This window comes from Sceloporus occidentalis, unplaced genomic scaffold (genome assembly GCF_023333645.1).
Source record: "Sceloporus occidentalis isolate IW3139 unplaced genomic scaffold, rSceOcc1.0.p SCAF_112, whole genome shotgun sequence".
In the NCBI taxonomy this organism is placed as follows: Eukaryota; Metazoa; Chordata; class Lepidosauria; order Squamata; family Phrynosomatidae; genus Sceloporus; species Sceloporus occidentalis.
Genome location: NW_028317092.1, coordinates 287,038 through 312,326, shown reverse-complemented (window position 1 = coordinate 312,326; position 25,289 = coordinate 287,038). Strand labels below are relative to the sequence as shown.

Sequence of the window (25,289 nt, the reverse complement as noted above, 5' to 3'; positions counted from 1 at the left end):
ACCAGAAACAAATAAAAACTTACCAGTTTGCACCTCACACCCATTGATAATTGTGAATGACCGGGTCAATATATTTATCAGTAATGCCACTATAATCAGGACCAGATTGGGGATGACTAAATGGCCTTGACACTGTCTGGCAGCTGGCACACTGTGTGGGCAGCCTCGGTTTCACATGACGCCGAGACGGTCCTGTATCCCTGTGCTGCTTCAAAATAGTTTAGAAAGGGCCCTTCCAACCTGGGTCAGTGAGGAGACCGGAAACAAGTTACGCCAGTGCACTGGGCAGAATCTATGATGCTCTTGATATTGATCTTCTTATCGCAACACTGCAAAGACATAGGTGTATCATATATATATATAATTGATTTGTGGAAATTTGTGGAAAGGCAAAGATGGCAAAAGCAGGGTGTTTGAGCCTTGGGAACCAAGATAGCTCATGCTGGGCTGTTTGGGGACAAAGTTGGCTCACACTGGGCTGTTTGGGGACAAAGTTGGCTCACTATAGACTTTAATCTGTTTGTGTAAACTGAGTGCTGGTCAGGTTCTATGTTGGCAGTGTGGACGCCAGGGCTGGCCTTTGGGGTAGGCAACTTGTGATCTATGCCTGTAATTTAGGGGATTTTATCTATACCTTTAATACTGAGTTTTTATGTGAATTCCAATTATTTATACCTGCAAAGCTGGGTTTGTGTGTTATTCTGTTGATCTGTATCTGCTATGCTTCCATACATTATTTATGTATACCTGTCTTATTGAGTTGATCTATACATGCACATGCTGTTTCATGTGTTGTTTATTTGATCTATACCTGAACTACAGGGAATAAGTAAAAGAAAATGAGGGGTCAAAGGGACTCTGGGGATGATTACCGGGCAGAGGACCTCTCAATGTCACGGTAGGGTTAGAAGGAGGGAAGTCTGCACTCTCAGTCTTCCCCTAATCTATGGTCAAGTGTGGCAAATATTTTTTGTTGGGAGCGTGGAGCGTGGCCCAAAGAAATGTCCAATTTTTCAATATTTAAAAAAAAATGTTTTTGTTACAAAGATTAGCTGGAAAAAGCTACCCCTCCCCAGATTTTTAAGGGTTCCTACACCTGAGCATCTGAGCAGTTCATTGACTCAGTGGATCAATGAGCTGTAACCTGATCCCAGAGTCTGCTTCTGTGTGCTGTGCAGATGACTAGTTCAGATATTTCTCTATGAGATGTAAACCCCTCTGTCTCACTTTTCCCCCCTACTGCTTGATTCAATGGCCATTACAGAAAAAACATCAGGAATGGCTTTTAGTGCTGTCAGAATTAATGTTCTTGAAGTTTAGAAACAAACTGATAAATTTCCATTTAAACTGATGCAGGGTTTTATTTACATGTGTTCTCCTGTACTTGCAAGACAAAAAACCCACACATCCAACTTACCTGTAATATGCAGTAACACACTACAGATCATGCTACAGCAGATAGAACACATATCTCCCTGGATCACAGCCCCTTTACCCTTATAGACAATAAAACTCAGCAAAAGCAATCGCATTAGCCCAAAATGTATAAACAAATTTACTGCTTTGCCTTGATTTGTAATTAAAAGTATACTATTATTGTTAGGGCTGTAGAACACTGTGATGCACCAGGGGCACAGGGATTTTGGTCCCCAAAAGGACAATGTGCCAACAGGAAAAAGGATGTGTAAGGACTTACCAGGAGTTGGAGCCCAGTTGCAGGAGATGGTGCACGCCCTTGCAAAATAACAAAGAGCGACAAGATGGAGGAATCACTTGAACAGTGAGAGTGTGCACGGGGCAAAAAACAACAACAGGTACGCGGTACAGGCAGGGGATATCCAAAAGCAGAGTCAAACATAATGCAGAGGTCAGGGCCTGCAGACAGAGTTCATAAACATATAGAAAAGCAGAGGTCAAAGTCCAGGAAATCAAGCATAAATTATAGCACATCCAGCAGCAAAAACACAAGCAGATACTGGGCTGGAGGTGTGTAAGGGCATTGGATCAGGTAGTAGTCTCGATGCAGGGGCAGGCTCAGGTTCATAGCATGGATGTAGGCAGGCTGATGTATACAGTTCAGGGCTGCACTCCACTTTAGCCTAAGTCTTTCTCTTGGGCATCATCTATAGGTGTTCTGAGCAGGATATAAACTTGGGGGGACAAGATAAGTACACGCTGGGAACTGGAAGCGCACCAGCAAAGCAAATGGCTTGGAAGCCCTCAGGCAGGGCACACGGCTTGGAAGACTTCAGGCAGGGCACACGGCTTGGAAGACCTCAGGCAGGGCACACGGCTTGGAAGACCTCAGGCAGGGCACCCACCGGGGTCTGGTACACAAATCAGTATTGAGAACAAAGCAGTAGCTCAGTATACAAGGCCAGGAACACAATGTTCTAGCACTGAGACTAGGATGATGCCTGGTTTCTATTGAGCTTTAACTGACCAAACAAGGGGCACGTGTGTCAAGAGCATGCAGGAACAACATGGTCCAAGGAGAGGCAGAAGGAAACAGCAACCCAAGATCCACCTGGTGGATAAGTGATTCAGTCCACTAGCGGGCGCTCGTGGATACCGGTTACGATTAAAAATAAAAGGAGAAAAAAAAAAATAATAATAGTGTAGTAGTTCACACAGATGCTCCTATGGTGAGTCTGTTTATGCACTAACAATGTGTGTGTGTTGGTCTAGCCTCGTATAAGTCAGAGCCTCAGGGTCCGTACGTGGGATATATGAGGGGGGAAGCACAAACATACGAAAACACAATGGTGTAGTATCATAATATCCTGGGTCACGCCAGGGTGGATTTGCACTTACAGTTCATGAAGATAAACAGTGCCTGTAGATACTGGTAGCCTTTTCAGGATGTTTCTCCCCTCTTTCCTCCGGATTCCCTGGATCTTTCCTGGCCTTTAGCCGATGTAGGTGTGCACCCAAATGGTGAGTGAGTAATGATACACCAAAAAAGTGTATAAATAAAAATCAGATTTATTCCGGGCACATGCCCCACTGATAAAATATAGTGAATAAAATAGTATTTATCTATAAATGCTATTCCTCAGTAAGAGGATTCTAAAAGAATATTAAAACGTCCAGTGAATAAAAAGAGCTCTCAAAAGTATTAAAACTTTCTCAACGCGTTTCGCCGCAAAAACGGCTTCTTCAGGAGTGTCTTCTGTGCTTGTTCGTGATCTTTTTATCTTGTGCGGGGCGCCATCTTGATTCATCGACGTTTCTACGTTCGTGACATCAATACGTCCAATGCCGTCGTTCGTGGTCCCGATGGTCCGCGGATTTTCATCGCAGGACTCCAAGGTAAGTGAAGAACATTTGTTAGTGGCGGTAGTGAAATTGTGTCCGACATAACCATGATGATTTCTTATCTAATCAGACATACAGACACGGAAGGAGAAAAGAAAAGAAAACCACCACTGGCCACCACACGAGAGGGACCTAGAAATCCCGTGTGGCATCTCGGGAAGAGGAGACACGACGAGGTGTCGATGATATACGGAAGGCATTCAAAAGAGTGTGGGCGACAATGATGCTCTATGAATAAAAGAAAACCCGATAAGGTGACACAAGAAATAATGATGTACTGTGGTGGAGAGGAAGGGAGTAGAAAATCCCAAACGGAGCCCGGACAGAACGGAAAAGAACTCCGGCATTTAACTACCTGGTGTAACGATAACTGCTTAATCCTTTCTGCTATTAGTATTAGTAATAGATGAAGCTATAATGTGATTTTCCTGAGATTATATGTGTTTGTTATATGTGTTTATTCAGACAGTTTTTACAGCAATCCATTTAGATGTTATGCATTTGAATGTGATGTGCTTATACATGATGAATATTCCTTCTATCTGTGTTCATACGTATTCATACATTGGTATTTTTATGTAATATTTTAATAAAAATCATCAATTAAATCATTTTAGGTATCATCAATAATATATCAACGGATTGTATTTATCCCAATCTTCTGATTTTTATTTCTATTACTATATATATGTCTTATCTATACATGTGTTGTATGTGCTGGATGAGAATGGATATATATACCTTATCTACATATGTATTGTGTACATTGAGTGGAGGTGAACATATTAAGGGGTATATGTGATTGGATATCATATGTAGTCAGTTGGATCTATATTATTAACTATGAAGTTCGTAATACTATACATATATATATCATTATGAATACCCAAAGGATTCCTATTTATTTTATGTTTTTACATGTATGCTAGGATGTCTAATTCCATATTTAGACCTCCCTTCTTGATCCATTCGGTTTTGCGCTTGGATAGGTTCTCCACTGCGCACCCCCCTCTCCAATTGGGGGGGACCCAATCTATACCGACAATTTTTAAGGTTTCAACCGAGAATTTAAGGCATAAATTACAGTGTCTGGGGACACTGTGTTTAACATTCTTATTTCTTATATTACCTAAATGCTCCAATATCCTTTCTTTCATAGGTCTGATTGTTCTGCCCACATATTGTAGGCCACATCCACACTCTAATAAATACACTACATTTTTTGATGTACAGTTTATGAAGTGTTTAATTATATATGTGAGACCTGTTCTTGTACCTGTGAACTGATTGTTTTTTTTGGGTAAAAACGTACACATCTTGCAATTACCACATTTGTGAAATCCCTTAGGCCTATTTCCTATAAACGTATGTGGGTTATGTTTTATTTCTTGTTTAGGTAGACAAAAACGTTTTAAGTGACCCTGTTTCTTTAAAAATGATTTGTGGTCTGTCAGGTAGTACCGTGCCTAAAATCTCGTCGTTCTTAAGTATATGCCAATGTTTATTTATAATACGTTTGATTTTATTTGCTTGGGTGTTATACTGAGTGAAAAAAGAGAAACTGAAATCTCTTTCTTTAGAGTTTTTGAGCCCATGTTTTTTTCTTCTAGTAGTTGTTGTCGATCTATTCTCTCCACCTGTCGCAAACTATCATTTAGCCTTTCCTCAGGATAATCCTTTTCAATAAATTTTTGTTTTATTTCTTCCGCTTTTGTTTCGAAATCTTCCCCTTTCGTGCAATTTCTTTTAATCCTCATTAGTTGGCCCTTCGGTATATTATTTAGCCAATTGGGGTGGTGGCTTCTCGTATAATGTATATACCTGTTCCACATCCAAAAATTCGATTTGTTGTGTCTGTATATTAGAAGAAAATTTTAGATTAAACCTATTATTATTAGTATATTGTATGAATGCTTGTAAATTGTCTTCTGTTCCTTTCCAGATAATGAGAATGTCGTTGATGTACCTCTTCCAGAACACCAGGTCTGCACCGTACGGGTTGTTATTCCATATGAATTCATTTTCCCATTCGGCTACGAATAGGTTTGCGTAGCTCGGTGCAAACCTGGTGCCCATTGGGTCCCCCCCAATTGGAGAGGGGGGTGCGCAGTGGAGAACCTATCCAAGCACGAAACCGAATGGATCTTCAAGTTAAAAACCAGCAATCGCGTTTTCAGCTGCCACAGGCAGCTTCAGGGAAAGTGGTTGAGTGTTGATTGGGTCCCCACACAAGTGTGGGGACCTGACACAACACCCCCTGCTGCCTGATCTCTCCAGGAGAGCGAAAGTGCAGCGTTAACCCCCTTCAATGCCACGATCGTGGCATTTAGGGGTTAATTCCCATTTTGTAAGGGGCTCTGCTGCTGGTGGTCTGCCTGGAAGCCCAGGCAGGCCAGCAACAGCAAAAACTAGCCCCCACAAGCCCTTTGATGATTCCTGTAGGCATGGAAGCCTACAGCAGTCATCAGAGACTCCCCCTGCAATGGCTGGTCTATAGACCAGCAATTGCGTCCCAGCTGCCAGAGGCAGCTTCAGGGACAGGGGGAGAGGGTTCTTCGGTCTCCACATGAGTGTGGACACCAGCCCCAACCCTCCCCTGCCGCCTGATCGCTCCATGAGAGTGACAGTGCAGCGTTAACCCCTTCAATGCCACAATTGTGTATGACACATTCGTGGCATTGCAGGGGTTAACATTTGATCAGATCACTCCTGACCAACTGTTGGTTTTAAAAAATTCCTGGCTCCTAACTTTTTTAGCTGGCGCCCAGATTCACAACAAATTTGTCAAGCCCTGAGATAAGGTATATATATCCATTCTCATCTAGCACATACAACACATGTATAGATAAGACATATATATAGTAATAGAAATAAAAATCAGAAGATTGGGATAAATACAATTGATGATATCTAAAATGATTTAATTGATGATTTTTATTAAAATATTACATAAAAATACCAATGTATGAATACGTATGAACACAGATAGAAGGAATATTCATCATGTATAAGCACATCACATTCAAATGCATAACATCTAAATGGATTGCTGTAAAAACTGTCTGAATAAACACATATAACAAACACATATAATCTCAGGAAAATTACATTATAGCTTCATCTATTACTAATACTAATAGCAGAAAGGATTAAGCAGTTATCTTTACACCAGGTAGTTAAATGCCGGAGGTCTTTTCCGTTCTCCGTTTGGGATTTTCTACTCCCTTCCTCTCCACCACAGTACATCATTATTTCTTGTGTCACCTTATCGGGTTTTCTTTTATTCATAGAGCATCGTTGTCGCCCACACTCTTTTGAATGCCTCCCGAATGCCACACGGGATTTCTTGGTCCCTCTCGTGTGGTGGCCAGCAGCGGTTTTCTTTTCTCCTTCCGCGTCTGTATGTCTGATTAGATAAGAAATCATCATGGTTATGTCGGACACAATTTCACTACCGCCACTAACAAATGTTCTTCACTTACCTTGGAGTCCTGCGATGAAGATCCGCGGACCATCGGGACAACGAACGACGGCATTGGACGTATTGACGTCACGAACGTAGAAACGTCGATGAATCAAGATGGTGCTCCGCACAAAATAAAAAAATCACGAACAAGCACAGAAGACACTCCTGAAGAAGCCGTTTTTGCGGCAAAACTTGTTGAGAAAGTTTTAATACTTTTGAGAGCTCTTTTTATTCACTGGACGTTTTAAAATTCTTTTAGAATCCTCTTACTGAGAAATAGCATTTATAGATAAATACTATTTTATTTACTATATTTTATCAGTGGGGCATGTGCCTGGAATAAATCTGATTTTTATTTATACACTTTTTTGGTGTATCATTACTCACCATTTGGGTGCACACCTACACCGGCTAAAGATCCAGGGAATGCGGAGGAAAGAGGGGAAAAACATCCTGAAAAGGCTACCAGTATCTACAGGCACTGTTTATCTTCATGAACTGTAAGTGCAAATCCACCCTGGCGTGACCCAGGATATTATGATACTACACCATTGTGTTTTCGTATGTTTGTGCTTCCCCCCTCATATATCCCACGTACGGACCCTGAGGCTCTGACTTATACGAGGCTAGACCAACACACACACACACACACATTGTAAGTGCATAAACAGACTCACCATAGGAGCATCTGTGTGAACTACTACACTATTATTATTATTTTTTTTTCTCCTTTTATTTTTAATCGTAACCGGTATACACGAGCTCGCCCTAGTGGACTTTTTCTATAACTTCAAACACCAGGAGAGTGTTTTTACGGGCTGCAGCTGGGTATCCGGCAAACAAGAGAAAGGAATGTATATGTAGACTTCCTTAAAATACCCTTTTTACACTGGTTTTCATCACTTGTCAATTTTGGATAAGTGATTCACCCAGAATCCAGTGTTGCAGTTTCTAATCCCTGCAGCTCCTGACAAGGTGAGGTTGATCCTTAAAGCCTGTGGTAACACATCAGTGAGTTCAAGTCCAGCCAGGCCTCTTAAAGGGGCGGCCGTGCCTTGCGGTCTGTAGGACTCTGGGTGATGCCTGACAGGTTGCTACAACTTTAGATATATGAAAAATATGCCACTGCATGTGTCTTAAGCACCTGGAGAGGGCCAGAGTCACACTTATGAATTATTGAAGAAGATGTCAGACCACTACAAGCATGCCTAGGATCATGTATTAGAGCTGCTCACCTTGATCCATTAAGATCTACCATTGGCCTGTTCATAGGTTGGACCAGCCCTTTCTAAACAATTTTGGACAGGCCCAGGATGGCAGGAACACAGCGTATGGTGTTACATGACCCTATCGTAAAAGCAAAGCACAGAGTGCAAGCAGCCAGAGAGAAAGCTGCAGATGAGTGTGTATGTTACAGTGAGACTGTATGTGTGGTTAACAGTACTGAGATTGGATTTTGACAACAGGAGCTGGTAGTACTCACGTATTATCTACAGATTTAACTGGTGTCTTTCTCTAGATTTTTTTCATCATCCTTTGCAAAGTTTTCTCTCTCCCATGCTCCTATTGTTACTTGGATGTCCTGCTTCTTTCTATGTGGTCATCCATCCCAAAATAGACTGGTTTGAATGTGTTCTGTGTACATCTGCTGTACTAAGGGGCAGAGCTTAATTTACCTACAGTACATCATTGGATGTTTTGGTTATGCAAATTGTGTAGGCATTTCAAAAATAAACTAATGTGGTTGTTTAAGAGTTAAACATCTATTTGACCGTAAACGGTAAAAGGTCAAATTGGGCGAATGAAAAACAGCAGTTAAACCAGTGCATATTTCTCTATACTAAATCTAGCCAGCCAGAAGACTTTGTTTAGGTTTCTAGCTCCCTTATTGTCAATGACCAGGTGACAGTTTCCATGACAACCACATGTTGGCTATCATTTGTTTCCATCAAGAGGGAGTCTAGAGAAAGATAATGTGTTGATGCAGAATCATCATCTATCAGGATTACACCTGTCTAGTGTCTGGATACATGCCCCTGGAGCGACATTTCAAATAGTCTAGAATCACAACACCTTAAACTGACTTCCTATTGTTAACATAATATCAGACAACCTTTTTTAACAGGCCTTTGTCAAAACCTTACCGACACTTTCAAAATCCTTTATTGCAAGTGCTGTCTGATATATGTTATATTTCACTCAAGTACTATTACATTTTTAACAATGCACCATGGGATTGATAAAGCCAGTGCATATTCAATACTTTCTTGAGTATAATTATACGGTTATAAGAAAGGTGGTCTGGATATCTAGATTCAAACATTCCATACACTGCAGTAACTATAAATGCAGAAAGTAAAACAAAGATATTATACATAGAACAAATTTGGTGTAAATGTATTGAACCAAGAACAGTACTACGAAATAATACTGTATTTGCTCGACTATAAGACGACCCCCTAAAATTTTAATATTCATTTAGGAAAAAAAAGAAAAAAGCCCGAATATAAGACTACCCTGTAGGAAAAAAGTTTTACTAGTAATTATTAATTAACATGTAAATTATTGTTCTCATATTTAAGAAAAACTAAGATTGAGAAAAATGCATTTTTGTTTTTTTTTTTCTTTTATTTGCCAACCTGCCCCCTCAGTTACACACATCTGCCCAGTTATGCACATCTGCCCACAGTTATGCACATCTGCCCCATGCTTGCCAATTTGCCCCAGATATGCCCTATACCCCCTTATATGCCACTCTGCCCCCAGAAATGCATTATACCCCCTATATGCTACTCTCCTCCTAGTTATGCCTTATACTCCCTTATATGCCACTCTAGCAGCGGAGGTTGTCTCTGTGCATCGTACAGACGTCCACTGGCTGCCGGAGAAGAGGACCCAGGTCCCCTGCAGCGCTGCAGGGGATCTGGATCTTAGACTTATAGTCAGACTGTAATGTCAATTCATGAAAGATTTGTGTATGTTGTTCGAGTCATTATTGTGGGCTTTGATCAGGAAGTCTCTGGTCTGTCTAACACCAGGCCTAAGCCATAAAATGTACGTAGAAGATAAGGATCACCAGAGCTAAATGTGGGGGTCACAAAGTATATTGGGACATGTCCTCTGAATAACCTCTAAGTCAGAGCATAACCACATACAATGAAATATTGAGAACATGTGTATGTATTGTGAGAGGGTCCAATATGAATGTATGTTTGGATTGTCCAGGTTGTATCCTTTTGGTTGGCACCAAACATGCCCAGGTGGTGTATTTCTGCCCTGAGAGATGAGAATGGCTACTTTCCAAATAGATAAACCAAGTGTGTTTGGTATTGAAAGATTTACAATGATATGAGGAATATGATCATATCAAAATTATAATGGTATATTGTAAATGGCTAGTTTTGGGAAGACTACTGCATTCTCAGGTAGAAGTGTGCACTGGGCTCCTGACAGGTATGACGGAGTGGACCATAAACTGTCAAGGCCAAACCCCTCTGACCCACCTAGGGGGGCTGGTCATTTTAGGAACAATCAGGGTTCAATATAAGAAGATTGTAGATCTTGAGAGAGAGTCTTTCTTTTAACAACTGCACGGAGAACCTTTACTATCTGAATCTCCCACAAGGATTATGTATATCGGTAATTATATATATAAGGATTTCTTGTGTTTTGTCCCATTTGATTTTATGGACTGTTTTGTAACTTGTATTCTGTATGTCATTTATTTCTGTATGTTTGTACACAGCACTGTGAAGTCTTTTGTCAGATTAAATGTTTAATTAATCAGCTTGTGTCTTTGCTCTCGAATAAGAACTCACTCTTCTGTGGAATACGTTACCAAAGGGTTAATTATATATATGTCTGATTAGTAAAGTAAGGTTGTTTTACTATAATTCTAATGTTTTTGGGGTAACCTAAGACGCCCAGATATAAAGTCTTGGTGGTGGCAGCAAATTGTGTACTAGGGGTATAGTGTAGGAGGGATTGCTGGGGTTAATTTAGTGGTTGCTGGGACTAGCAACAGGTAACCAGGGATCTGGTGTCATTAACCCTTTCACTTCTACACTCTCCCCACTGTCTCAGCTGGGCCAATAGCCCGTGTTCGTGGCACAGACCTTTATTTGAGGTCCGATTATAAGATGACCTTGAATACAAGACGAGGGGTATTTTTCAGAGTAACTTGATTATTCCAAATATAAAAATATTGCCAAATTCTATAGAGATCCAAAAAGGAAGGGATCAATTAATGTTAACCTAGTATAATAAATAAAGATTTAGTTAGCAGAGTGGAATGATCTAGACCAGTGATGGCAAAGGTTTTTGGGCCCGAGTGCCCAATTTTCTGTATGAAACCAAGTTGCAGACCTCAAAGTGCCAACAATGCATATTAAACATGGAGAGGAAGTTTTTTCGGTGCAAAATTACTATCAACAACAGTGTGTATCAATTTGCCCGTATAAATTCTGTTTATTTGTTTTTTAAGAATAGAAACATAGAATGTGTCAGCAGATAACTATTTGGTCCATCTATCTGCCCAAGCAGAAAAACACATAAAAAGAGGGTCTATTCTTGAAAAGGATTTTATTAAATAACATTCACGTTTGCACTGAAATGATATCAGTGTATAACAAAAATGGAGCCTAACAATTCCTGTCCTGCATTGTCTGCCAAATTTTCTACATGAGGATCAAGAACTTTACATTACTAAACTTTTTAGCAACGTTAATAAAAGTAGAGCGAGACATATTCACTAATATATAAAACCATGAAGGAGACAGGGGTGCTGCAACAGAATACAATGTAATAATAATTTATAATTGGCAGCCGTTCGCATTGATGTCAGCCCTCCTCCCACCTGAAACACCTTCGTGGTGCTCACCAGAACGCAGTCTGAAAAAATAGCTGGTGAGTCGGCAACCTGAGCGCGTGCCAGTACTGAAGGCTTTGTGTGTCCGTTGTGGCACTGCCATAGGTTCGCCATCGCTTGTCTAGACAATCCTTCTCCAAATGACAGTGGAAATTTTCAGTGTTGTTTAAGTTTGGAAAATCATGAACAGAAATGTGGTGATGTGGTGATGTATAAGTTAAAGTTATCTCACAAAACTGTGGAAACAAACTATTTAGAGTCAAATCATTTTCATCTCCATTCAAACTTCTCCTTGATGGTAATTTATCTAAATTTCCAAAATTTAAGAAACATTTACTGAATATGGAAAGATTTATTGAACAATAATACAAGGAGTTTTAACATGCATGAATACAGTAGAAAGTGTACTTAACACTATGGACATTAAGACACTGACATTTGATTTGGAAATGGTAAGTTTAATAGGAGGAACACATATCCAATGATATTTAAATAAAATCTTGGAAGATATAATAGTAAAAACAGCTTCTGTAGTATGACCCTCAATGCAACATCTCCTGGAAAGTGATATGGCTTTAATTAATAATGCTGATATATCAGAAGTAGCCAGAGCTTGCTTGGAAATCCAAATTGAATATTCAACCAATTTCAAAGTAACGGCTCAAGCATTAGAGGGTGGTATTACTTCTCTAGGAATCCCACATAATTGACCGGAAGAATTAACACTTGTTCAAGTGTCAGGATTGGGTTTGGAGTGTAAGAGCAGAGGATGCTATCTCTTGCCAGGCACCCTTGTCAGGTGATCCACAGGAATAAACAAGTGGAACACCCTGGTAGGAATGGAAGCACGGAGGTGCAAAGGATAGTCCAAAAGCAAAGTCCAATAGATCAGGCCACGCAGCTATCAGGAGTAAATGGTAAATGGTAATCCAAGCAAGAGTCAGGAAATAGACAAATGGAGTAGTCTGGTAAAGGATAATCCAGTATAGGGTCTGTAGCAAAGCAAGCAGAGAAAAACTGGAATTTAGTGTCCTAGAACACACAGGGACCAAAGCTCTGGAACACTGGAGCAAAGTGGTAACGGTCTTAGGGGTTTTTATTGTGCTGCAGGTATCTAGTCCCCCCTGTCTGGACAAGCTCCTCACTGGATTGGTTACGAGAAGGGGGTGTTTTCACAGCACCTGGCTCACTGTTACTCTGTAGGACCATCAATGGTGGATAGCTGAAGGTGGAGGCAGGCTTTACCTCCACTCCATAGGTATACAACATTATGCTGAGCAGGTGGTCTTCTCTTTTTAGTGTCGGGTATCCATCTCTTGAGGAGTGAGACATGGAACGTAGGATGAACACGCAACTCTAAAGAAACCGCAGCAGGACTGAAGATTTTTGTGATGGTGAAGGCACCCATTTTCTTGGTAGGTATGGGCTGAAGATAGCCACACCTTATCCCTGACTTGGTACACAGGGTTATGACAGCTTGACCTTTGTAGGTTTGTTGTGCCTTTCTCAGTGTCTCCTGCAATAGAGCACAACCTTAGTTGAGGAGGCTGCTTCGGACTGTAACTTGAGGAACCTTGGTAATGGCAGGAAGTTGTGGAATATTAGACGGATGATAATCATAGTTGGCTTTGAAGGGTGACATGCCGATGGAACTGTGCAGGTGGTATAGGCAAACTCTGCTGTTAGTAGTAGGGAAACACAGATATCTTGAAGATGGGTGACCTAACAACATAGATATCGTCCAAGGGTTTGGTTTGTTCTCTCTGTCTGTACATCAGTTTGAGGAAGATATGCGGATGACAGGAGTCTTTGTATATGCAAACCATGACAAAAGGCAGACCAGAAACGAGAGGTGAATTGAACAACACGGTCAGAGAGGAAAGTCTGTGGGACGCCATGAAGATGGAAGATCTCTTTGATGAAAATATCCACGGCCTCAGCAGCAGTAGCCTCCAGACGATGGTTCCTGGTCTTTGAAGGGGTTCTGTGTTTGCGGAGGTGGATACAGCAGGTCCATTAGGACTACTTCTTCCTCCCTGGTACAAAGTGGCACGTCTCCTCAAGTACCAGAGAATATTGTGGAGCTCAAACACAAGTTTATGTGTGGTTTTACTCTCAATCGGGTCAGGACTTATAGGACAGAGAGCTCCATGGCCCCTGGATCTGATACCCAGCAGGTTTCAGCCATAAGTCAGGAAACTGCCGGTGTTTACCATCCTCCCCACAGACTAAAATAGCAACCCCCTACTGGGTCGAGGTGGGCTGAGTGCAAATACTGAGCCATGTGCAAAGGAGTACCTAATGGGGAATTTGTGTGGTTTGCTATGTCTATGGTATCTATTGTGTCTATTACCCCCTTGTACTGTTTAAATACTGGTGTGTTTCCAAATTAATTGAGTCCTGTTTTCACCTCAACATGATGTCTGATGCTTGGGGTGGGCTGCTATGATACTTTATAGGACAATAGGCACACTGTGTATCTAAACGGCGGGTAGCCACAGCGCCAATACAGCTCCAGTGCAGCGGTGACCCCACTTCTCTCTACAATGCTGGTTCTGTCTGGTGCTGAAAGGGTTAATCGCTGGTGTCCCGGGAGGAGGAAGCAACATTTGGCGGGAGTACCCAGTCATTCAACAGCGATTGCGTTTTGACCCTGTAAAATCACTCTTGTAGCGATAAAAGGCTTGGGGTTGCAGTGCAGCAGTCACCATGAAGGAATGGGACCCTAATAGTTGTATTGATTACAAGGGGTTTAGTAAAATATCAAGAATATCCCTCTAATCTCTGAGCCATTTGCTGCAATGGCCTCAACCCATAGGATTAAAGCCCACACAAGGTTTCCTGGGGTTTGCCAACTACTAAAAGAGTTTCATCCAGGACTAATCTAAGGTGGCAGCTCCTTTTACCACTTACTAAAAATGAACACACACCCTCTTTGCAGTGCTTGGTTATTGAAGCTACAGAGACAACTCATTGTATATTTCACATTTATTTATGGCTTGTATAATTTGATGGTTTGAACTTTGACTTGAGCTGTGACAATTTTTACCTTTGGGTTAAGACTGCATTACTTGACTTTTCTTTGTTTAACCCCTTGATGACAATTGCCGGTCCGGGCACGTCACGGAAATTCAAGTCGATAACGACAAATGACGTGCCAGGACCGGCACGTCATTAAACGGGTGCAGAAAGCGATCTATTTTCGCTTTCTGCACCGAAACGGCGTTGCTGTAATGCCTCGACCTCGAGGCATTCAGCAACGCCATTATCTGCACAAAGGGGCCATCTCTGGCCCCTCCCCGGGGCGTCAACATCCGCCATACTTTGTATGGCGGCGGACGCCCGTTTTAAAAGCGTTTAGGAGGCGATCAACGATCACCTCCTAAACTTAAATGGTGTCGCTGGAATGCCTCGATCAGGAGGCATCCAGCGACACCAAACACTTACCTGGGGATGGACTGTGACCGCTCCGGAGAGCGGTCACAGCCGCAGCTGCCGGTGATCTTCGGATGGCTGTTAGCAATCACACTCCTATCATGCCAAGTCAGCCAGTACATGCTGAAACCTAGTTAGCTGCCCCCCTTGTGTATTGATGCTGCCAGCAGTATGGGGTCTGCACATCACTTACAGCCACCCTGTACCAGCATGTACTGACTGACTTGGCATGATAGGAGTGTGATTGCTAACAGCAATCACAGTCCCATCATGCCTAGGTTCCAGCATTTACTGGTTGGATGTGTAAGTGCTGGAACCTAGGCATGATGGGACTGTGATTGCTGTTAGCAATCACACTCCTATCATGCCAAGTCAGCCAGTACATGTGGAAACCTAGCTAGCTGCCCCCCTTGTGTATTGATGCTGCCAGCAATATGGGGTCTGCACATCACTTACAGCCACCCTACACCAGCATGTACTGGCTGCCTGGGTATGATAGGAGTGTGATTGCTGTTAGCAATCACACTCCTATCATGCCAAGTCATATTGCTAATTTTTTTTGTCCAATTGTGGTGTGTTACCTACTTTTATTAAAAATTTTTGTTTTTATTATTATTTTTAAAGGTGGGGTTTTGGCTAAGTGAACCATGAATGTTTTGGTCCAGAATTTTCATTTTGGTGCAGAATTTTCATTTTGGTGAATCACTAGAATAAATTTCATTTTTAATTATCCTGAGTCCTGCATTTGTAGTCGCAAAACTTTCTAAGCCCAGAAATCAGTGAGAGGAAAAGTAAAGGTTTTGTGTCATTTACTTTATTTTAATCTGCATATTTTATTAAAGGCCATATTTTCTCACAGCGAAAAATGAGTGCTATAGGGAGAGGGTAGCTAGTGAGAAGGGAGGGTAGGGAGAGGGTAGCTAGTGAGAAGGGGGTAGGGAGAGGGTAGATAGTGTGAGAAGGGAGGGTAGGGAGGGGATAGATAGAATGAGAAGGGAGGGTAGGGAGGGGGTAGATAGTAAGAAAGTGTGAGAGGGGGGAGAGGGGGTAGATAGTGTGAGAGATGGGGAGAAAGTGGGGATCTGATGGGGGAAAATGCTGCCCCCCCCAGATTTTTAGGGGTTCCTACGCCCATGCAACACTCGGTGGTCGTTACGGAGAGGGAGCTTATTTGGGAACCCTGGTTTATAACCCATCTTTAGGACCGGGGTTTACTCAGCCACGGCTATGGAACTCTGGCCTGGCTGTCGCTCTGGGTCCCGATGTCGGATCACGTCGCTTTTTGGAGCATATCATCCTCTCCATTGGTACCCCGGGATTGACACCGTTCCCTCAGGATCACCCTGAAATAGTAACTCTTTGTTGGGTGGGCATTGTTGCCAATAAAACTGTATGGTGGTGCCGGGCTGTCTGGTGGTTGATGAGTTTATACCCCTTATCAAACTACCAGCGGTATACCTTCCTCATCCTCTTATAAGTTACAGCTGATAGAAAGGCACTACTAGAAGCTCCATCGGTGGGACGCTTCCTTTCTACCTGGATTGACCGACAGGACAGCAGACTTCAGTCGCCTTGATGAGGACATGGACGTGGCAGCAAAGTTCCAGGGGACACTCCACCTATCTGAATAGGGCAGGAAAGAATAAAACCCCCAGAACTTTTCCTTTAGTGAACACAAAATACCAAAATACGGAACAAAAAAATAAGCTGTATTAGGGAGGTCAAAAAAGTTTCTACCGGGAAGTGACAAGGAAAATAATCTCAGGTAAGAATTTAATGTTTCCCCTGTCACTCTCTGTAGCATAGGGGATATTAAAAAAGATACCGTATTGGCTCAAATATAGGCCTTTAAAGTGGGGGTGCGGCCTTTATTCGGGGTCTAGCGCCCGACGCCCAGGACATGCAGTCCCGGGCGCCGGGCAGGCAGCGGGGTTAGGATACAGATCCCCCGCAGCGGTGCAGGGGACCTGCATCCTACTCTCCGATACGCTCAGACAGCCTCCCCTGCCAGCACTTTCCACGGGGGGGGGGGGGGTGCCGGCACGGGAGGTTGTCTAAGCGCATCGTGCGGACGGTCACCGGCTACGGAGGTTGTTTACCCGCATCGCCACAGCCGGTGACCGTCCGCACGATGCGTTTTACCTCTGCCCCCAAGACTTACCAGAGCAGACTCCCGGTTGTCTTGCGGGGCCGGCGGGGGACATCTACGCAACACGCGTATACAACTTCCGGTGCCGGCACACCGTATACGCGTATTGCGTAGATGTCCCCCGCCGGCCCCGCAAGACACCCGGGAGTCTGCTCTGGTAAGTCGGGGGGGCAGAGTGGCAGCATATCTCGGGGGGGGAGGACAGTGGCAGCATATCTCGGTGGGGGGAGGACAGTGGCAGCATATCTCGGGGGGGGAGGAGGACAGTGGCAGCATATCTCGGGGGGGGAGGACAGTGGCAGCATATCTCGGGGGGGGAGGAGGACAGTGGCAGCATATCTCGGGGGGAGGAGGACAGTGGCAGCATATCTCGGGGGGGAGGACAGTGGCAGCATATCTCGGGGGGGGGAGAGTGGCAGCATGTCTCGGGGTGGGGAGACAGAGTGGCAGCATGTTTTTTTGGTGCTTTTTTAAAGAAAAAAACTTTTTCTTTAAAAAAGCACCAAACTTTTAGGGTGCGGCCTATATACGGGGGCGGCCTATATCTGAGCCAATACGGTATTAGGAAGGGAATGAAAGAAATTTTTCTACCGAACTTGGCGTCATCTGGACCGGCAGTCTGCAGATGATAATGTTTGAAAGAGAAATGAACACTTTTCCAGACAGCAGCTTTGCAAATTTGCTCGATTGGAACTCAGCTTCAGAAGCAGAGAACTCCAATAGACTCATAACCTACTTGGGCTAAGTAGAAAAAAAAATACTAAATCAGAAAACAGGACACCAGGACTCTTCCACCAGACAGCCAACTGCTAAACAACATCAGCCCATAAATCCAGTAATATTACTGAAATCATGAAAAACGGTCCAGAAACCACCAAAATCCTCTGACCTGAGAGCTGCTTCTTGCTACTGGGAAATGCTGGCCTCAGGCACCCCCTGGCAGCCTGTGATGAGGACAGGAAACCTGTCAACCGCCAGCAGAGAAATTGGAGTCCTGGTATCGGGAAACAGGCTAGGCCACCCAAGGGCTGCCGAGGTAACTAAAATCCTGATCCTCCCAGGGATTGAACAGAAGCCTTCTCCCGCTACCCAAAGCAGGACACCGGCACAGGGGAAATGAGCTCTCCTACGAGCTCAAAGAAAAAATGACAGCACCTACCCAGAATAGGGTAGGAAAAAACACTGGGGTAAAGGGGGAGGTTCTGGGGGTTTTATTTTCTCCTGCCCTATCCAGATAGGCGGAGCCATCTCCTGTGCTACCTGGAGTGAGTAGGGAAAACAAAGTAACAAAAAAGATGAACCAAGTGCATATGGTTACATAGGAAGTGTACAGTGACACTACATTCAACATCAAGAGCAGAAGTGACTAGACCATGAAACTTTTGGGTAGTGTACCCCTTTGTCAATGTGCAATGTCTCTCCCTAGATTCAGCTGACACAGACTTCACCCCTCGCGATAATTGCCGCTATGAGACGTGAGATAAATAATGTAAAAGTCAATTTTCTGGCACTTTGACATTGTAGGAAAGAGACCTTAATCTGTACATTTACTGTAGGATGTAAGTAGATATTTAGAAACACGGTATTACCTATTTGTTAAATATTGCTTTTTTCCCACTTGTAAAAGAATATCACCTAATTACATCTTCCTTTATTTGGGAAGGTTTTGAGGCAGTAAACTACACTAAACACTTAATAGCATAAAATACCAATTACCTTAATTATTCAAAACTTTTAAACCCACAGTGAAAATTCTATAAAATTATTTGTTAAATAGAGATGTCTGACATCAAGATAATATTTGTTGAATGTTTCTCTTTTAGAAAAAGAATATTGCAGAGTCAAAGCATAAATTAATGTTCATATGATACTTGTTACCATAGAAACATATTGCCTTAGGGGTAAGGTGAAGGCAATATTCTATATTATACCAGGTGCCAGAAGAAATTCTGAAGCCACAATATTTCTATGCATATATTCTGTTTTATTATTTATGATATACATGAGTGACAGAACATAGTATCATCAAATGGCCCCTATTAATCGGAAACAGAATATATGGGCATCTTTAAATAAAATACAGCTGAAATCAATCTGTTGAGAATAAATATATATATTGAAAATATATAAATAAATAGCAACAGTTCAAACAATGGTTATGGGTCAACTTATTTGAATGTTTTTATATGTTTAAGGCATTGTGTTTTTCTTACTTAATACTGTAGTAAATCATCCTTCAATGTACCCATTAAAGTAAGCCTGATTTCTCAGAGAACTGCACGGTTGCCATATTTTGTTTTAAGACATTTTTTTGGAAACTTTTCTATAGGAGAAAGCTTCTGCAATTTTCCTTGAAAAAAAAATGTATGAAAGAAAGATTTAAAAACTATTATGATTGAAATAATAGAAAATGGAATTATGCAAGGAAAAAAAACTGTCAAGAAGCAAATCTAGCAGAAGCACACAGAAAGTATCCATTTTCTTCTCTCCTCTCCTCTTTGCCAGGCAACACTTACTGAAATTTTCCTGGGCAACATCAGCATGCAACCTATTGCACCTGTAATGATTTTACCAAGCAGTAAGTCACAGTTATTTTAGGAAAATGTGGGTAGTTTCAATGCAGTATAAACAGAGGGATTAGAACATAATACATCCAATTTAGCTGGTTTTCATGTATTTATATTTTTATTTGCACTTTTTATTTTGTACACAGAATTATCTCTTTCTCCCAGGCATCAGTGAAAAAACACAACTTAATGTTTGTGTGTTTATGCCACTGGTGTTTTTTGGACTGGACCTGCTTTGTAATTCTGAGTCTATTCTCCCCTAGCAGCAGGGTGCAAGATTGTACTGCTCATGTATTATGTTTTAATGCACTCTTCTATAGTCACATGATTCAGGATTGAACCCTGGGGACACGTTTGGAACAATAGCACAGTAGCCTGCTTAGTGTCTGTAAAAGATTCTAATACATTTTCTAACCTCAATTAAGAAATGGACCATATATAATTATTGGTATAGGCAGTAGTCAAAGATATGTAATCATTGTTCATAAATAAATGATTATTAAGATATATTAATATGTTTCAATACTAGGCTTCAAGGTTTCCTTGACCTTAAATATAGAATGAAGGATTTGCTGAACAGGCATTCTATACATAGGATAGTAACTTACTAATGCATGGTATAGTTGTAACTGTAAAAGGGCATTATAGTATGCGTACAGTGACCACCTAAAATAGGGTTTCGACGTGTAAAGATCTTAGTGAGCATGTTTACCCAATTAGGTGAAGACCAATAGACTGACAAGACTGACATCATTATTCAAACCGTATATAAGTTAGGCATTAGAGAAGCATGGCAGGAGAGGTAGAGGGGAGATGTACTTGCCATCCACGGACTCTTCACGTCCCCAACACTCCCTCCCTCCATCCTCAGGAATGCACAAGACAGATGCCATGAACTAAATTCCTTTCCAAGGTTTTGTAAGACTTGTTTCGTATTATTTTTGTTATCTTCTTTTTATATTCTTCTTCTATTTTTGTTCGTATTAAATGTTTCACCTTTGTTTGCATCTAAGTGACTCTGCCTATTTTTGACGCACATACATTTATATGTGTTCCAATTATTTGAAGTTTGTATTGGCCCTATATTTTTATTACAGTGTCCGAAGCTGTGAAGTTAAGACGAAGGAGAGTTTGTGGTTACTGTGTTTACTGTAGTTCCAGCCAGATATAAAATGCGTAAAAAATATATAAAACCCTACTTCCTCTGTGAAAGATAAGCTGTCCTTATGCTCACTTGTAATCTTATATACACAAACAATATATTACAGCAGCACTTACAGCGCTGTCTATTGCATTAAAAAAACAACGAAAAGTATGTTAAGCCCACATAAAAAAGTCTCCGCTCAGGGATATACCTCGCCTCTGGCATGTCTGGCCCCTCCCCGGGGCGTATGGCGGCGGACGCCCGTTTTAAAAGCGTTTAGGAGGCGATCAACGATCACCTCCTAAACTTAAATGGTGTCGCTGGAATGCCTCGATCAGGAGGCATCCAGCGACACCAAACACTTACCTCTTGATGGACTGTGACCGCTCCGGAGAGCGGTCACAGCCGCAGCTGCCGGTGATCTTCGCCATCAGCAAGATGGCAGCGACCCGGGAAAAAAAATAATAAAGACGAAAAAGTTCGCTAGACGGTCTCCTGACCCTCTAGAGAACTCTGGCTCCACTTGCAGGTTGAATACAGGTACTGCATTCAACCATGCAAGTCAATGGAGCTCAGCTTTCTAATCACAGTGTGATTAGAAAAAAATAAATAAAAAATGAAATAAAATTAATAATCATTAGAAAAAAAATTGTACAAAACCAGTAAAATGTAAAAATAATTTCCCTCTGATGTCACTATCAGGGGAACCTTCAAGTTGAAAAAAAATCTTAAAAATGTTTTAAAAAAGGCAAAAAAAAATTAAAATATATATATAAAAAATATATTTTTGTGAGCAAGTCCTAAAATTAGCACATTAGCTTAAAACAATTCTCGCATGGAAAGAGTTAAAATACTGGCATATTAAATGCCCATGGGGTGTCTACTTTTTAAAAATGTATGATTTGATGGGGTAAATTGAATTGGCCGGATTCAACAATGTCCCAAATAACACGGGGGGAAGGATGGCCACACATCTAATTTCCAATTAGAAAAATGCACACGTACCAAATGTGGCCTTTTAGTTCCCCCCAAAAATGACAAACCCATGCATGTGGGGTATCACTGTACTCAGGAGATGTTGCTGAACACATATTGGGGTGTTGTGTGACAGCGGCATATACCAGGAGCTGTAAATTCATACATAAAGTAGGTGTGTGTGGGAAAAATACACACACAAAAATACTACTGCAAACTTTGAAAAAATGCTGGTGGTAAAATGTGTGCATGCAAAGAGTTAAAATACCAGCATTTAAAATACCCTGTGGTGTCTAGTTTTCAAAAATATATGGCTTTATTGGACACACTGAAATGGCCCGGCTCAAAGATGTACCAAATAGGGCATGGGCAGTGGATCCCCAAATGCCAAAGTTCCACATTGAAAAATGTGCACGCTCCAAATGTGGCCCTTTTGCCCCCAAACAGCCAGGCAAAATCATTCATGTGGGGTATCACTGCGCTCAGGAGATGTTGCTGAACACATATTGGGGTGTTTTGTGATAGTGACATATACGAGAACTTTTTAATTCATACCTGAAGTAAAATGTGTGTGACAAAACAAATGCAAAAAAATGACTACCACAAAGTTTGACAAAGACTGGTGGTAGATATGGTGCATGGAAAGAGTTAAAATACTAGCATTTGAAATACCCTGGGGTGTCTAGTTTTCAAAAATATATGGCTTTATTGGGCATACTGAAATGGCCCGGCTCAAAGATGTACCAAATAGGGCATGGGCAGTGGATCCCCAAATGCCAAAGTTCAACATTGAAAATGCGCATGCCCCAAATGTGGCCCTTTTGCCCCCAAACACCCAGGCACAATCATTCATGTGAGGTATCGCTGTACTCAGGAGATGTTGCTAAACACATATTGGGGTGTTTTATGATAGTGACATATACCAGAACCTGTTTATTCATACCTAAAGTAAAGTGTGTGAAAAAACAAATGCAAAAAAAATGACTACCATAAAGTTTGACAAAGGCTGATGGTAGAATTAGTGCTTGGAAAGGGTTAAAATACTAGCACTTGGAATACCCTGGGCTGCCTAGTTTCCAAAAATATATGACTTGATGGGGTAAATTGCATTGGCCGGCTTCAAAGATACCCGAAATGGCACATGGGGGGAAGAATTACCAGATTTGGAAAAAATGGCTTTGAAATAGCAAAACGCTACCTGTACTTTTTGCCCCATAATGTGTAGAAAAAAGCAAAAAAACATAAAAACATTGGGTATTTCTAAACTCAGGACAAATAGTAGAATCTATTTAGCAGGTTTTTTCATTACCTTTTATAGATGAGTAAAAGATTTTTCAACTAAAAGTTAGAAACAGTCATTTTTTTCTAAATTTTTCACCATATTTTATACTTTTTTTAATAGTAAATAATATGATACAATCAAAACCATGTCATCTAAAGAAAGCCCTTCTTGTCCTGAAAAAAACAATATCTAATGTGTGTGGGTTCAGTAAACGGGAAAGAAGAAAATTACAGCTAAACACGAGCAGCGCAGAAATGTTAAAACGGCCATTGTCACGAAGGGTACAAAAAGTAAAATCAGCCTTTGTCACGAAGGGGTTAAACTAGGAATAAGGAGGGGGGTGGGGATAAATACCGGGATAGACAGTATAGAAAGGGAAGGCGATTTACCTAGTAACCAGGTGGATCTGGGGGCTTGGTCTATACATACAATAGGGAGAAACATATACCGTATTGGCTCGGATATAGGCCGCACTTTTTTCACCCACTTTAAGTCTTTAAAGTGGGGGTGCGGCCTATATTCGGGGTCTAGCGCCCGACGCCTGGGACATGCAGTCCCGGGCGCCGGGCAGGCAGCGGGGTTAGGATACAGATCCCCCGCAGCGGTGCAGGGGACCTGCATCCTACTCCCCGATACGCTCAGACAGCCTCCCCTGCCAGCACTTCCCACGGGGGGGGTGCCGGCACGGGAGGTTGTCTAAGCGCATCGTGCGGTTGTCTAACCGCACGATGCGTTTTACCTCTGGCCCCCCGCCTGACTTACCGGAGCAGACTCCCGGGTGTCTTGCGGGGCCGGCGGGGGACATCTACGCAATACGCGTATACAACTTCCGGTGCCGGCACATCCGGCACCGGAAGTTGTATACGCGTATTGCGTAGATGTCCCCCGCCGGCCTCGCAAGACACCCGGGAGTCAGCTCCGGTAAGTCAGGGGGCAGAGGAGGACAGTGGCAGCATATCTCAGGGAGGGAGGAGGACAGTGGCAGCATATCTCGGGGAGGGAGGAGGACAGTGGCAGCATATCTCGGGGGGGGGACAGTGACAGCATATCTCGGGGGGGGGACGGACAGTGGTAGCATATCTCGGGGAGGGAGGACAGTGACAGCATATCTCGGGGGGGGGCAGAGTGGCAGCATGTTTTTTGGTGCTTTTTTAAAGAAAAAAACTTTTTCTTTAAAAAAGCACCAAACTTTTAGGGTGCGGCCTATATCCGAGCCAATACGGTATTTTGCCCCCAAAACAAGGACAGAAAGCGATTGCAGCATTAGTGTTAAATGACAAGCTAAAGGTCATGTGTGCAAATGCTTGCAGTTTAGTGAATAAGATCCATTAACTTGTAACAGTAGTGGCAACTGAAAATGTTATAGTGGCTGTTACTGAGACATGGTATAATGAGAAAAATGACTGGGACATATCAATACTGGGGTACTCTTTTATATAGAAAAGACAGAATGGGTAAGAAAGGGGGAGGGGTGGCCCATATGTGAAAAATAACATAAAATCTAACTTAACACAAGTTGGTGAGGAGAACATAGAGTCGGTTTGGGTTACATTACAATTTGGCAAAAGTGAAGTAACTTGTGTAGGTGTGATTTATAGACCCCCAGGACAAGTAGAAGAAATAGATAATCTACTAGTGGAGGAAATAGCTAAAATGAAGGGGGAAGTTATAATCATGGGTAACGGAAAACCAAAGTAGCTGGTTGTGCCTGGAGTGCAGATATTCTGAACTCCCTACTGGGATTATCTTTAAAACATGTAGTTGAGGAGCCAACTCGTAAGGAGCAGTGGTGTCTACAGCTTTCATATTTAGGAGGGGCACATGGGGGTACAGGGACTAAAGTAGGGGGGGGCAATTATAAAACGCTACATATTCACAATATATATATATATGCGTTAGACATGCATGTCACGGAGCTGGCTAGTCCGACCGACTACCTCCGCTGTCTTGTGCTCCCTTAGCCTGGGACAACACACTTTCCCCGGTTCCCCAGTCACTAGCTGAGACTCAGTGTAGGGTAAAACTAAACAAAGACTGATTTATTTCTCACACACAGAGCTGGATATATCCAGCAAAACACACATTA

The 25,289-nt window shown here is 42.2% G+C and overlaps 1 protein-coding gene across 1 annotated transcript in view; it reads left to right on the top strand.

Moving 5' to 3' along the window:
- LOC149282556 (A disintegrin and metalloproteinase with thrombospondin motifs 2-like) overlaps positions 1 to 25,289 on the top strand; it is a 241,358-nt gene that overhangs the window by 41,430 nt on the left and 174,639 nt on the right. The gene's annotated exons all lie outside the window — the stretch shown is intronic.